Below are 12,924 nucleotides of genomic sequence, written 5' to 3' on the forward strand. Positions count from 1 at the left end.
ACAAATCTCATCATGTAAAGAACACAGCAAATGCATTACAAATCTTTTAGTTTGTAGTATAAACGGAAACTTGCACTTGGAGCAAGAGGTGGTTGGTTTTATGTGGTGATATACCTTATATTTCATTTATTAGGATAATTTTTTGAAATGCATTATTGCTATTTTGCATTTTTGGGTTTTTATTTCTGTTCCAGGTCACTTCAAAAGAGAAATCTTTCAAAAAGGTCAGTGAGAAAAAAAAAGCTGTGTTGCAAATAAATGAAAAATCTCATGATAGAAAGTACACAACAAATGCATTACAATCTTGCTAGTTATAGTATTAAAGGAAACTTTAATAGTTTTTGGACCATGACATGGTTACTTTTATGTGGTGATATGCCTTATATTTTATTCATTAAGGTCATTGTTTGAAATGTATTATTTTGATTTTACATTTTTGCATTTTTTTCTGTTCTAGGACCATTCAAAAGAAAAATCTACCAAAAAGGTCAGTGAGAAGAAGGTTGTGTTGCAAATAAATGAAAAATTTCTTGATGTAGAGAACACAGCAAATGCATTGCAAATCTGTTATTTTGTGGTATTCATGGAAACTTGTACTTGGAGCAATAGGTGGTTGGTTTTATGTGATGATATGCATTATATTTCATTTATAAGGCTCATTTTTTTAAATGTATTATTGCGATTTTAAATTTTTGGGGTTTTTTTCTGTTCCAGGACAATTCAAAAGACATATCTTCTGAAAAGGTCAGTGAGAAATTAGTTGTATTGCAAATAAATGAAAACTCTCATGACATAAAGTAAACTACAAATGCAGTACAATTCTGCTAGTTTATGGTGTTAATAGAAACACGTACTTGGACTATTATGTTGTTAGTGCTCTGTAGTGATTTGCCTTATATTTAATTTCTTAAAGTCATTTTTTTATGTGTTATTGTGATTTTACATTTTAGCTTTTTTTCTGTTCTAGGACCATTCAAAAGAAAAATCCTCCAAAAAGGTCAGTGATAAGAAGGCTGTGTTGCAGATAAATGAAAAATCTCATGATGTAAAGAACACAGCAAATGCATTACAAATCTTTAGTTTGTAGTATAAACGGAAACTTGCACTTGGAGCAAGAGGTGGTTGGTTTTATGTGGTGATATACCTTATATTTCATTTATTAGGATAATTTTTTGAAATGCATTATTGCTATTTTACATTTTTGGGTTTTTATTTCTGTTCCAGGTCACTTCAAAAGAGAAATCTTTCAAAAAGGTCAGTGAGAAAAAAAAAGCCGTGTTGCAAATAAATGAAAAATCTCATGATAGAAAGTACACAACAAATGCATTACAATCTTGCTAGTTATAGTATTAAAGGAAACTTTAATAGTTTTTGGACCATGACATGGTTACTTTTATGTGGTGATATGCCTTATATTTTATTCATTAAGGTCATTGTTTGAAATGTATTATTTTGATTTTACATTTTTGCATTTTTTTCTGTTCTAGGACCATTCAAAAGAAAAATCTACCAAAAAGGTCAGTGAGAAGAAGGTTGTGTTGCAAATAAATGAAAAATTTCTTGATGTAGAGAACACAGCAAATGCATTGCAAATCTGTTATTTTGTGGTATTCATGGAAACTTGTACTTGGAGCAATAGGTGGTTGGTTTTATGTGATGATATGCATTATATTTCATTTATAAGGCTCATTTTTTTAAATGTATTATTGCGATTTTAAATTTTTGGGGTTTTTTTCTGTTCCAGGACAATTCAAAAGACAAATCTTCTGAAAAGGTCAGTGAGAAATTAGTTGTATTGCAAATAAATGAAAACTCTCATGACATAAAGTAAACTACAAATGCAGTACAATTCTGCTAGTTTATGGTGTTAATAGAAACACGTACTTGGACTATTATGTTGTTAGTGCTATGTAGTGATTTGCCTTATATTTAATTTCTTAAAGTCATTTTTTTATGTGTTATTGTGATTTTACATTTTAGCTTTTTTTCTGTTCTAGGACCATTCAAAAGAAAAATCCTCCAAAAAGGTCAGTGATAAGAAGGCTGTGTTGCAGATAAATGAAAAATCTCATGATGTAAAGAACACAGCAAATGCATTACAAATCTTTAGTTTGTAGTATAAACGGAAACTTGCACTTGGAGCAAGAGGTGGTTGGTTTTATGTGGTGATATACCTTATGTTTCATTTATTAGGGTCATTTTTTTAAATGCATTATTGCTATTTTACATTTTTGGGTTTTTATTTCTGTTCCAGGTCACTTCAAAAGAGAAATCTTCCAAAAAGGTCAGTGAGAAAAAAAAAAGCTGTGTTGCAAATAAATGAAACATCTCATGACAGAGTACACAACAAATGCATTACAATTCTGCTAGTTTGTGGTATTAAAGGAAACTTGAATTTGGAGCAATATCAGACCAAATCCAACCATAAAGCCCAGAAAATTATACTGTATACAATTTATAAAAAACAATCTAGAATATAAGTAAGACAAAATAAGTTAAATTAAGACATAATAAATACTTTTTGTTTATTAATCTTTTGCTTTAGCATGCCAATGGGAAGTAGTCCAAACCTGCTCCTGAGGTTTGTATGAAAAAAAACAGCCTGTTGATTTATTTTTTCTTTTTGTAGTATAGTTACATATTCATCTTTGAATATATATAAAATAAGATAAGATGTGCAACTTTTGTGAAAATGCAATTGCCCATTGATCAAAGGGTTACCATCCTTAGTTTAGCGGATGTGCTACTGGAACAGGGTGCACCGTAGTAAGGTTGTTAATGGGATTCAGTCATAATGAGCATGGTGAAACACAGGACTTGATTAATATTTTAGTAACCAAAACATGTTTGTACGTCTGCTCCAATCTGCAGAGCTGAGCTGTCAGTATAACAGTAAGGTCCTGAGGAATGCAGAAAACTTCCACTGCTGCATCCCCTTCACTTTGGAGCCAAAGACAGGAGCCGCTTTTGTGTGTGTGTGTGTGTACGTGGATGTGCATTGTGTGAAATTAGCTCCAGTGCAGTGCTTCTAAGGACACTGTCAGGGATGCGGGTGTGACCAGAAGTGTGTGGACTGACACAGGGAAACACAGGCTTCAGATATGGTATAAATAAGACAATTTATTAACAATACAAATATAAACGCAGTGCACCAAACCCCAAGTTAACACAAATACATACAACAAGGTGAAACAAACCCAAACCTAAACTGATATAGATACACAGGTACATACACATATAGAGCACAACGTAGTCAGGCAGGCCGGGTCGATAACGAACTATCGGGCAGGTAGGTACAGGAGGAACAGGCGGAGAGTAGTCAGGCCACGAGCCGGGTACAGCAACTAACGGACAGGTAGGTATAGGGGGTCAGGCAGAGAATGGTCAGGGTCACAAGCCAGGGATCAAACAGGAGAAGTCAGCAGAGGTCAGGATCAGGCAGGGTCAGCAACAAGTCAGGCAGAAACAGGAACAGGAACAGGAATGCAGGTTACAAGATACAGGGGCCCATGGAAAAACACACACCAAGGCACAGACTGCAGGTCTGGCCATCCCTTAAATACACCACCTGCAATCAGCCCCAGGTGATGGCTAATTGCCGAAGTGAACCTCTGGTTGTTGAGAGCACCCGCTGGCCAGCCCTGGTACTGCAGCCCACAAGGCAGGTGAGTCCCACCACTATTGGCAAGTCCATTCCTGACAGACACAGTCCACTTGCAAATTCTTAGTTTTAGTGCTTTTTGCCTACTTTCACCTAAAATAAAGACCAAATGCAAACAAAAAGTTATCCTTGCAGAGTATTTTTAGTATTCCATCTCCATAACACAATACACATACCAGCTTCATGGTTTTTTCATGCCCCACTGCTCTGACCTCAGGCTTCATGCCCTTATGTGCCCCTTCTCCAGATTGTACTCAAGCACAACTCTGTGCACACATCCATCTCTGGCTACACTAGCTCCCACCCTCTCTTGGGTGGAGCTGTTGCGAACCATTGTCAGTACCCAACTCAATAGAGCTGTGCACATGCCCAACCAGGGTGCTGGTTACCCACAAAATGTGAACCATGACACTTCATCCTTTCAAAGTCTCTACAAACCTTCCAAGACTTTCTAATCCCAAAGGACATTAAAATACCAGCTTCATCTTTACCAAACAGGCATCCTGGAGCCCCTCAAGGTGTACTGATGAGAACCCTGGATGCCACTTAGGTGTCCGTTTATGAACCAGCGGTAATAGATCGCTGCTCAGTTCTCCGGCATTCTCGGAGAACACAGTTCTCCTGTGAATGCAGTTTATGAAGCAATGTAGATCAGTTCTCCAAACGAAGGGAGAACGGTCTACAAATGCTGGAGAACAGTCTACAAACACTGGAAAATGGCTGATTTTACTATAATCTCCCAAGATTACAGTAAAAGATCAGTTTACTAAGCAGAGTTAAATTATCCCTGCTTAGTTTGCGGTCCCTCCGATTCTCCAGCTCTAGGCTGGAGAATCTGGAGGGACAACACAGATCTCCAGTGAAGGGCTGGACATGTTCTCCGCTGATCTCCTGAGTGTCATAAACTGTGAATGACCAGAGAATAGCTGTGATCCTCTGAATCGCAGCTATTCTCTGTGTCATAAACGGACACCTTAGCCCTTATCACTCATATCATAATATGTACAGTATATGTTCATTGGTTAGTGTATATACATTATCTAAACATTTTACATAAGGTGCAGTAAGCAATAGCATTGGGCATGATGTTCAAGTCGAACATAAGTTTGACTTGAACATCGGTCGTTTGTGTGTTTGGCAAACACACGAATGGTAAGGTAATTCAGCATAGTGCAGGGTTTAGGAGTATGCGACATACAAAAAGCAGGGTTTAGGGATGGGCTAAATACAAAGTGTAGGGTTTTAGGGTATGCTACAAATAAAGTACAAGGTTCAAGGGTGTGCACTCTCTTTCACAAGCTGTCCACATCTCATTTCCATCCCTCCTCAGCTCTGACCCTTGCACCACTCCCCCCCCCCCAGTTCCCCATTCTGCACAGCCCTCATCTCTCCCCCCAAAAGCTTCTTTGAATTGCACTTTTTTTAAAAAATACCCCTACCGGCTCTAGTACATCCTAGCAGTTTAGGCTGCTCCACCTCTATCTCAGCAAAATCATCCCTCAGCATTTGTGGACTTGGGCACAAACAGGGCTCACAGTGCAGCCTACCACATGATATCACCTTCCATGACTACACTGCGCCTGCATCTCCCTGGTCCTAAACATGAGTGCAGGGCAGGGAGGGATCTGTGGGAGAAGAAAGCTGTCTGTGTTCACAAGTGGGCTTCTGTGTTCACAAGTGACAGTGGTGGGCGGGGAGTGGAGGGTGAGAGCAGGAGGTGGCAGAATTATGGTTAAAAAAGTCCTGCTGGTAATTGCTGGCAATAGGGAGAAGGGAGAGGGAAGCAGCAGCAGGGAGATTGCAGCTGGAGTTAAGAGATGAATCCTAGAAACTCTCAAGGTTTTTGAAGCAAATCTCTCATCTTTAACCCCCCCCCATATTGATTTAGGCTGGAAATCTCCAATAGGGATGACCTCCAGTCTTTGTCAACCCAAATTAGGACCAAATTTTGCTTATTCAGAGGTTTGGCCAACGACTGAACTAAATGAATGTTCAGTCAAGCCTAACCTCCAGCTTCAGTGGAAAGAGACATTTAGCAGTGGGGCTCACGGATGACAAGTGAATGTAAAAAGGGGCAATAATAGTGTAATAGTTGGTGTGGGGTTCTCTCCAAAATTCCTACAGGACCCTTTAGGTCTGGTGTTGATTTTAAGGGGGCCGCCATGCATAAACCAAATAATAATGGTGTGAGTGCTCACAAATTCCATACCACAATCCTTTGGTCCTGTATGTATTTAAAGGGGGCACCCCACACAAATAACAAGAAAAAAAGTGGGTTCCCCCTCCACCAATATCTGATAATACAGCGTGGCAAAACCATATCAGGCCACGTGCCCTTAAAATTGTGAGGGTACCTTGCCAAGGGAACCCCCCCTAGCAAAGAGAGATGGGCTTACATCCCACAATGTATACTAATTGTCAATGACATCATTGATCAAATATGGATATCATATGACCATGTTTGGACGGAGACTTCATGAGGGATCCGGGGACCAAATATGGCCATGTCTATATTTGGTCAATTATATCATTAGGTATACCCTTCCCCCTTGCTTAGATTCAGATGTCAGCTAGGGAGTTGTCATTCTCAGTGAGTGAGTGACAGAATCACACGTGTCAGAGGGTTTTTGTCAGTGTTCCTCATAATAAAGAACCTGCCAAAAAGTGTTGTGTCTTTATCTACTATTAACTTTTTTTGTAAATGAGTAGAAGTACTATGTACCCCTTATTCATTCACATTGGGGGAGGTAAGGGCAAAAAATGTTTGTGTTCCAACAGGTAGCTAAATATGCTGCAAGTGTCTTACAAATACAAATGAGGATTTTTTTCACAGAAAAAAAATCCTCTTGCTCTGACGTCTTTATTATACACCCTCACTACTGGGCACAATTTTTCTTCGCTTTCCCCATTGAGAAATATTGCTCTTGACCACCCTCACTGGGCTCTACAGTTCTTTCCAATCCCCTGCTGAGTACTATAGTTTTCTCTCACCCTCTGCAGTCACTTCTCTCCACCCCCATGCCCCTTGCCCCACTGGGCACTATAGTGCTCCCTTACTCTCATTGGGTACTATAGTTATTCCCCTTCTGACACTGGGCACCATAGTTCTTCCCCCCGCTGGGTACTATAGTTCCTCCCCCCAGGCATTATAGTTTTCCTTCCCCTCTTCCTACTGTGCACTATTTATCTTCTCTCACCCCCACTCAGCACTGTTTTTCTCTGCCACCCCACACTGGACACTACTGTTCTCCCCCTATCCCACACTAAGCTCTACAAAACAGTTCTCCCCCACACCACAAAAGCACTATCTCTCCTCCCCTACCGCCCACTGGACATTATTGTTGTTTCCCCAGTGGGCTCTATTGTCCTGCTCCACCACCACTGGGCACTATAGTTCTTCACCATGCCCTGTTGAGTACTATGGTTCTCTCACATTGCCTGCTTGGCACTATTGTTATTTTCTCACCCCTGATGTGAACTTTAGTTATCCCCTATGTCTGGCTCGGGACCATAGCCCCCCCCCCCCCCCCCCGCTGGAGACTGCTGTTCTATACCCTCAGGGACTATAGTTTCCCCCTCTGCCCCCATTATCACTATTGTTTTCCTCCTCCACCCACTGGACGCAAGTTTTCTCACCTGCTGAGGGTTATAGTTCACCCCCACCCCCTGCTTGGCAATATAATCCTCCCACCCACAATGGGCACTGCAGTTCTTCCCACTGGGCACTATAATCTCCCCTACTCCTTGCTGCGGACTATAGGTTTCCTCTACCCCACTTATTTCCTTACCTTGAGCACTAATGCTGGACATTTTTTCCTCCTACTGACCACCGACACTGACATTCCTCCTACTGATTATGAGATGACATTCAAGCCTAAGTTTCGCTAAAATGAAACACATAAAAATCAGCACAAGGGAAAGAACTTACAGTTAGTATGATGTGTCTCTTGTGCTGATTCTTCTTCTTTCAGGTGAAATCCTTCTCTGCCCCTGAACCCCCCACCCCACTGTCATAATCTTCCTCTGTGGTGGCGGTTAATCCAGTTTAAGGGCTGTCAAGAGCTTCATCAGAGACCTGACTTTGCTCAATATTTCCTGCCAGATCTGCCATGTATAGAAACCATACTACAGTTTCTATGAATGACACAAAATCTCTAAAAAGGCATTGAATAAAAATTGATAACTTTGCCCCCTCCATTCATAGATCCTGTAGTACAGCTTCTATGAATGGTGGATCTGATAGGAAAGGGCAGGCTTAGTCAAGCTCCCTTGATGAAAGCACCTGACAGCCCGGTACACTGGAAGATTGTGTGTGAGGGGGAGGAATGGGTGATGGGGGCAGGGCATAGGAGGAAGATATCCACTTAAACAAGAAGAATCAACACAAGGGACACATCCTATTAACTGTAAATTATGTCCTTTGTGCTGATAGTTCTGTTTTTTTATTTCAGCTAAACTTAGGCTTTCAAGCAATTGATCAGTACACACTGAGAAATATTATTGACAAGGTATATAGATTAGTAAACATGATAAGCATGACGAAAATTATGAGGACAATTGATGACATGACTATACAGTAAAGTATAGGTAAAAACATACACTAATCACATAAACAGAGAATATAAAAAAATTGAGGTTACTTTCAATTTGGAGTTTATTTTCCATTAGGAGTGCCCCATTACACATTAGACTCCCCCCCACCATATATCAGAACCCCCCTAACATCAGAAGCATTCCTTACACATCAGATCCCCCTTACATTGTGAGTGTCCTCTTAAACATACCTTACAGGCAGTAAAGGTACATGTCTAAAGGCAGGAGATGGGAGATGGAAGCCAGGAGTGGAAAAGGTATGGATGAAAGTTCCATTCTCCTGTGAATGCTAAAGTACTACAAATTATTGGTTGCTAGGATGCTGACGGTCCCAGCAACCTTTTTGGGGGCATGGGTTTTGTGCTGGAGCCTGCAGGGGAGATGGGTGGTAGACACAACAGACAGCTGTACACCTGAGGATAAGCCACTGATAATTGATGGAAGTGCTATAAAGGTTAGCATCTATGCACAATGCCCTCCTTCAAAACCCTGTAAGAAGGTTTATGACAGTCTCATCCCAGGCTTCAACCAAGTCATGCCCCCAACATTCCCATGACTAAGCTCTGTGGGCAGAGTGAAATATGTTGGCGGCATGGCCTGGTTGGAGCTTGGGCTGAGGCTGTCATACATCTTCTTATGGGGTTTTGCAGGAATGAAAGACTTCCAGGACTTTTCCCTTGGATGTCTAGTGCTGGGATGAGCTCTGTCCTTGTCTGCACTCCAAGCGGTTGCAACTTAAAAGGACCCAGTGCAGTTTTGTGCAGCATCTGTCAGTTTTAGTTTGGGTCACCTTTTGGGACCTTTTTAAAAATTTAAAACATCGGAATCTAGAAATTCCCTCCTCACTCCCGAACAATTATCACCCACATACTCTTTGCCGCCAAAATTAATATCACTAGATTATGGAACACAAACAATACCCCCTCAATCACTTCACTAATTACAGACCTTAACACTCAATGTCAAATGGAAAAATTATCCGCAATTAACACTTCTTCCTATCACAAATTCAATATCCAATGGACCCAATGGCTAAATTACCCTAAATGCTAAGTACAACCCTGATGACATTTCATGAGATTAATTCACACCCCATACCAAGACTGGTATCTCCCCATACACTCCAGTTACATCCCTCCTCCCCTCAATCCTATCCTCCTCCACCTCTCCACCAAAAACCCCTTAACACCCCAAACTCCTCATCAAGGTTCATCAATTGCACATGAATACCTCTGATGATATTGCTAAAGAAGACCAACACTTCTTCCATCCAATGGGCGGAACTGCAACAAAACTAATCAACCATACTTTGTCTATTGCAATATTGTATGTATGAATGAACCATATCTCTTGTTCCTGTTTTTTTCCCTGTTTATCTCTGAAAAACTTAATAAAAATATTGAAACATAAAAAATTTAAATTTAGCTCAGTTAAACTTCAAATCATGACAGACTTATTTTAAAACCCATGACTATCCAAAATAGCCCTTGAATAGTGACACATGGATGCAAGACAGCATATTTAAAAGTCTAAAAGCAAATAGGCCACAACAGCATAGTATAGTTAGTAGCTGGTATGTTTCAAGTACTATGTATTATATAGACATGAACAGGAAAATTACGTTTCCATCTTTCGTCCTTAGCTCAGAATTCTTGAGTTATAAGACTAAGAAAAATTGCATGATTTCTCATGAAATATATACTGATCTTATTTTATTTTTCATTTACAGACAGATCATAACTGACTTTAATGTGTGTATATGTTTTTTTTAGGCCTATTCAAAATGACTGATCACTGGAGGAGGAAGACAATATAAATATGATTACGTTGTGTATTATATTCTGTTATTTCTTTAAACACATTTGAGAAAATTTGCCTTAATAAATTCACTTAACATTCTTTTGTGCAAAGTTTATTTTAAACCTACTGATAACTATATCATTATTATTAGCCTAAACTCATATCCCAGTATCCACAGGTATCAATCACAATCTATCTTTGGATAGATTTGACTCAGTAAAATAATTTTGATTAGGTACTTTAGCTTTAGGTACTGTACCTGTTGCGTAGTGGGATCATATAAGAATCAAACCCTATCACCTTTGGCTCAGGGCAGACAATGAGGTGTCATGTAATCCTTCTGCATGAAGCTGCACAGAGTTCCTGACTCTCTCAAGGCAGAACAACAACAAATCATATCCCTTAGGAATGCTGAACAAGACCCATCCAGCCTAACAAAGATACAGTCCCTTCATGAAGCCCATGGTCTAAGCAGACTTTCTGTCTCTGCACACTGATTCGTGATCAGTGCTGAGCCAAATGTGCCTGGGTTCTGCTTGAGGAAACAGCTGAAAAAAAGTTTAAAATTGTAGATGTTCTACAAGAACCACATTGAAGTTTATGAAGAATGAATCCTGCAAAGTATTTTTGGCCTTTTTACAGGTAATAAGAAAGGGATTTTCAAACAGAGGGGAGCTAGGTACTGCCAGAGAGTACACGTAAAAAGTGTTTTACAAATATCATTTGGAAGGAGAACTTTTACAAAGGTATAAAAGGGAAACATTAAAAGTCCTTAATAATATCATTGGGAGATGTTCTAAATGTGCTTGTGAAGTAGGGCACCTGCACGATGTAAAAATAATACATAAAAAAGTGTAGGGTTCCCACAAAATGTATTCCAGACCCTTATTTAGCCACACTAAAATCCACACCTAACCTTTATCCAAGCATGCAGCTTCTCTGGCTAGGAAAGACAGTTTTTTGTTCCCTCATTCTAAACCATTCCAGGCCACATGGGAAGGGTGCCTTACTAAGAGGGACTCACAATGTCCCCAAAATGTCCCAAAATCTGCTCCCATCAACCATTTCACTGCAGATGACAGTAAAGCTTCAATGCGGTTATTCACTGAGAGATTATGGTGCTAGGATGCTGTGGTCTGCTGGCATCCAAGCAAGCAATTACACATACCGGACCCTATTTACTGCTGGCTGGGGGATCAGCAAGCTGAATGTAAACAAGGAACCAAAGATGCTGGCAGACGTCATTGACAAAATATGGCCAAATGGCATATTTGGTCAATGACATCAGCCGGAATCCTGGGCCCCATTATGTACATTTAGCTGAATTGGGTATGAAATATGCCTACATCCTCTTAACTACAGCCCTGAGTGGAAAGCTGACATTCCTTTGTGGTGGTTGTAATACCTCCACAAATTAATGATTTCCTACAAAGCCAGAGGTTCACTGTGGCAGGTGGGTGAACATGCTATGTAGTTCTCCCATTCACAGAAGTGTTAGTAGCTAGAGTTTGGGGCAAATCCTGCATCACTCTGAACTTTAACCTCATCCGTATTCATGATCAAGAGAAACTCCCTTCTGCAGGAGTGATATGTAAACATTACTCAAAGCCCAGTAAAAAAAAGGAGCCTATATACTTAACTTTCCTGCAGCTTCTGTCTTCAAATGTTGCCCGTTTGCTGTTCCTCTGCAGCTATTGAACACCCCTAGGATTGTGGGACACCTGCTTACCCCACAACACACTGTGGCTCCTCCACACTGACTCCACATCCGGTAGTGAGGTATAAGCCATAAGCCAGCAAGTGGAAATACAAATAGTGTCATGGGAGTATTATGTACTTACACACCCAGACATGTGGGGAGCCTGCAGCAGGATGCAACAAAGCAACAGAGTTTGAAGACATAGTCTGCTGAAAAGACAAGTATAAGTTCTCTCCTTTTACGCGGTGTGCTTTGTTTATAAGTGACTCTGTGGTCATGTTATTGCTACATGTAATGTTCTGACCATGGCTGCCCGAAGGTTACATTGCTCCCAGGCCCCCATGCTTGGAGATTGGACTGAAAGAGTTTAAATACTGCTTCAAATGGGCAGCAAGTAATATTTAGAATACAGTATGTAAAGCTACAGAAGACAATCAGAGACTGCAGACATGTTACATGAAATGGGCAGAGGCTATAAACATGATACAGGAGATGGCCAGAAGCAGCAAACATTCTACAGGAAATGTTCAGAGGCTGCCCACTTGTCACAATAAGGTGCGGAGACAGAGAAGACATTCTGAAGAAAACAGTCAGAGTTTGTGCATGTTATCTGAGACTGCTAAATACTATTTTCATTACAGGCCCTTTACAAATCGATGCTCACAATTCTAACTGCAGGGTTCTGAAGAATGACCAGCAAGTACCAACAGACCCAATGAAGCCCTGGGAGTTGGGTACCAGAGGCTTACATAGTGTCACCTAATAAATGGTTTCTTGCTGCAACGGGTTACTGAGCATGGGGCATAATCATTGCTCTGAGCTATCTTACTGTTTTTTTCCATCTTTTCATCTGAAGGAAGTAGAAGTCAAGAAAGGATTATTACCATGTAAACCTTCCCAATTTACATCTTAGCAACGTGAACATAATAAAGGAAATTTAGCAAAACTGGAATTTGGTACATTTGTGCATGCCAACCAATCAACTTTTACCTTTATATTTCCAAGCTTAACTGAAGAAGCTGAAGATAGAAGCTGATTGGGTACCATGCTCTAGATTATGTCTACTCTAGTTTTGTCAATTTAAGCTTTAAAATTGAAATTTAAATGGGGTAACTACTTTATTGTTCCAGCCTTAGGGGTGTACTTCAAAATGAATCTGTAGAGGTCAAAG

General features: G+C 40.2%; 1 long non-coding RNA gene across 1 annotated transcript; it reads left to right on the plus strand.

Moving 5' to 3' along the window:
• The first annotated feature begins 1,742 nt into the window (after positions 1-1,742).
• On the plus strand, positions 1,743-10,153 carry LOC149467813 (uncharacterized). The gene is made up of 5 exons (XR_016311829.1): positions 1,743-1,774; positions 1,998-2,027; positions 2,255-2,284; positions 2,546-2,581; positions 10,027-10,153. It is a non-coding gene; the product is annotated as an uncharacterized LOC149467813 (long non-coding RNA).
• Positions 10,154-12,924: the final 2,771 nt, after the last annotated feature.

Source organism: Staurois parvus, unplaced genomic scaffold (genome assembly GCF_062004578.1).
Source record: "Staurois parvus isolate SC_StPar_1 unplaced genomic scaffold, SC_StPar_1.0 ptg000099l, whole genome shotgun sequence".
NCBI lineage: Eukaryota > Metazoa > Chordata > Amphibia > Anura > Ranidae > Staurois > Staurois parvus.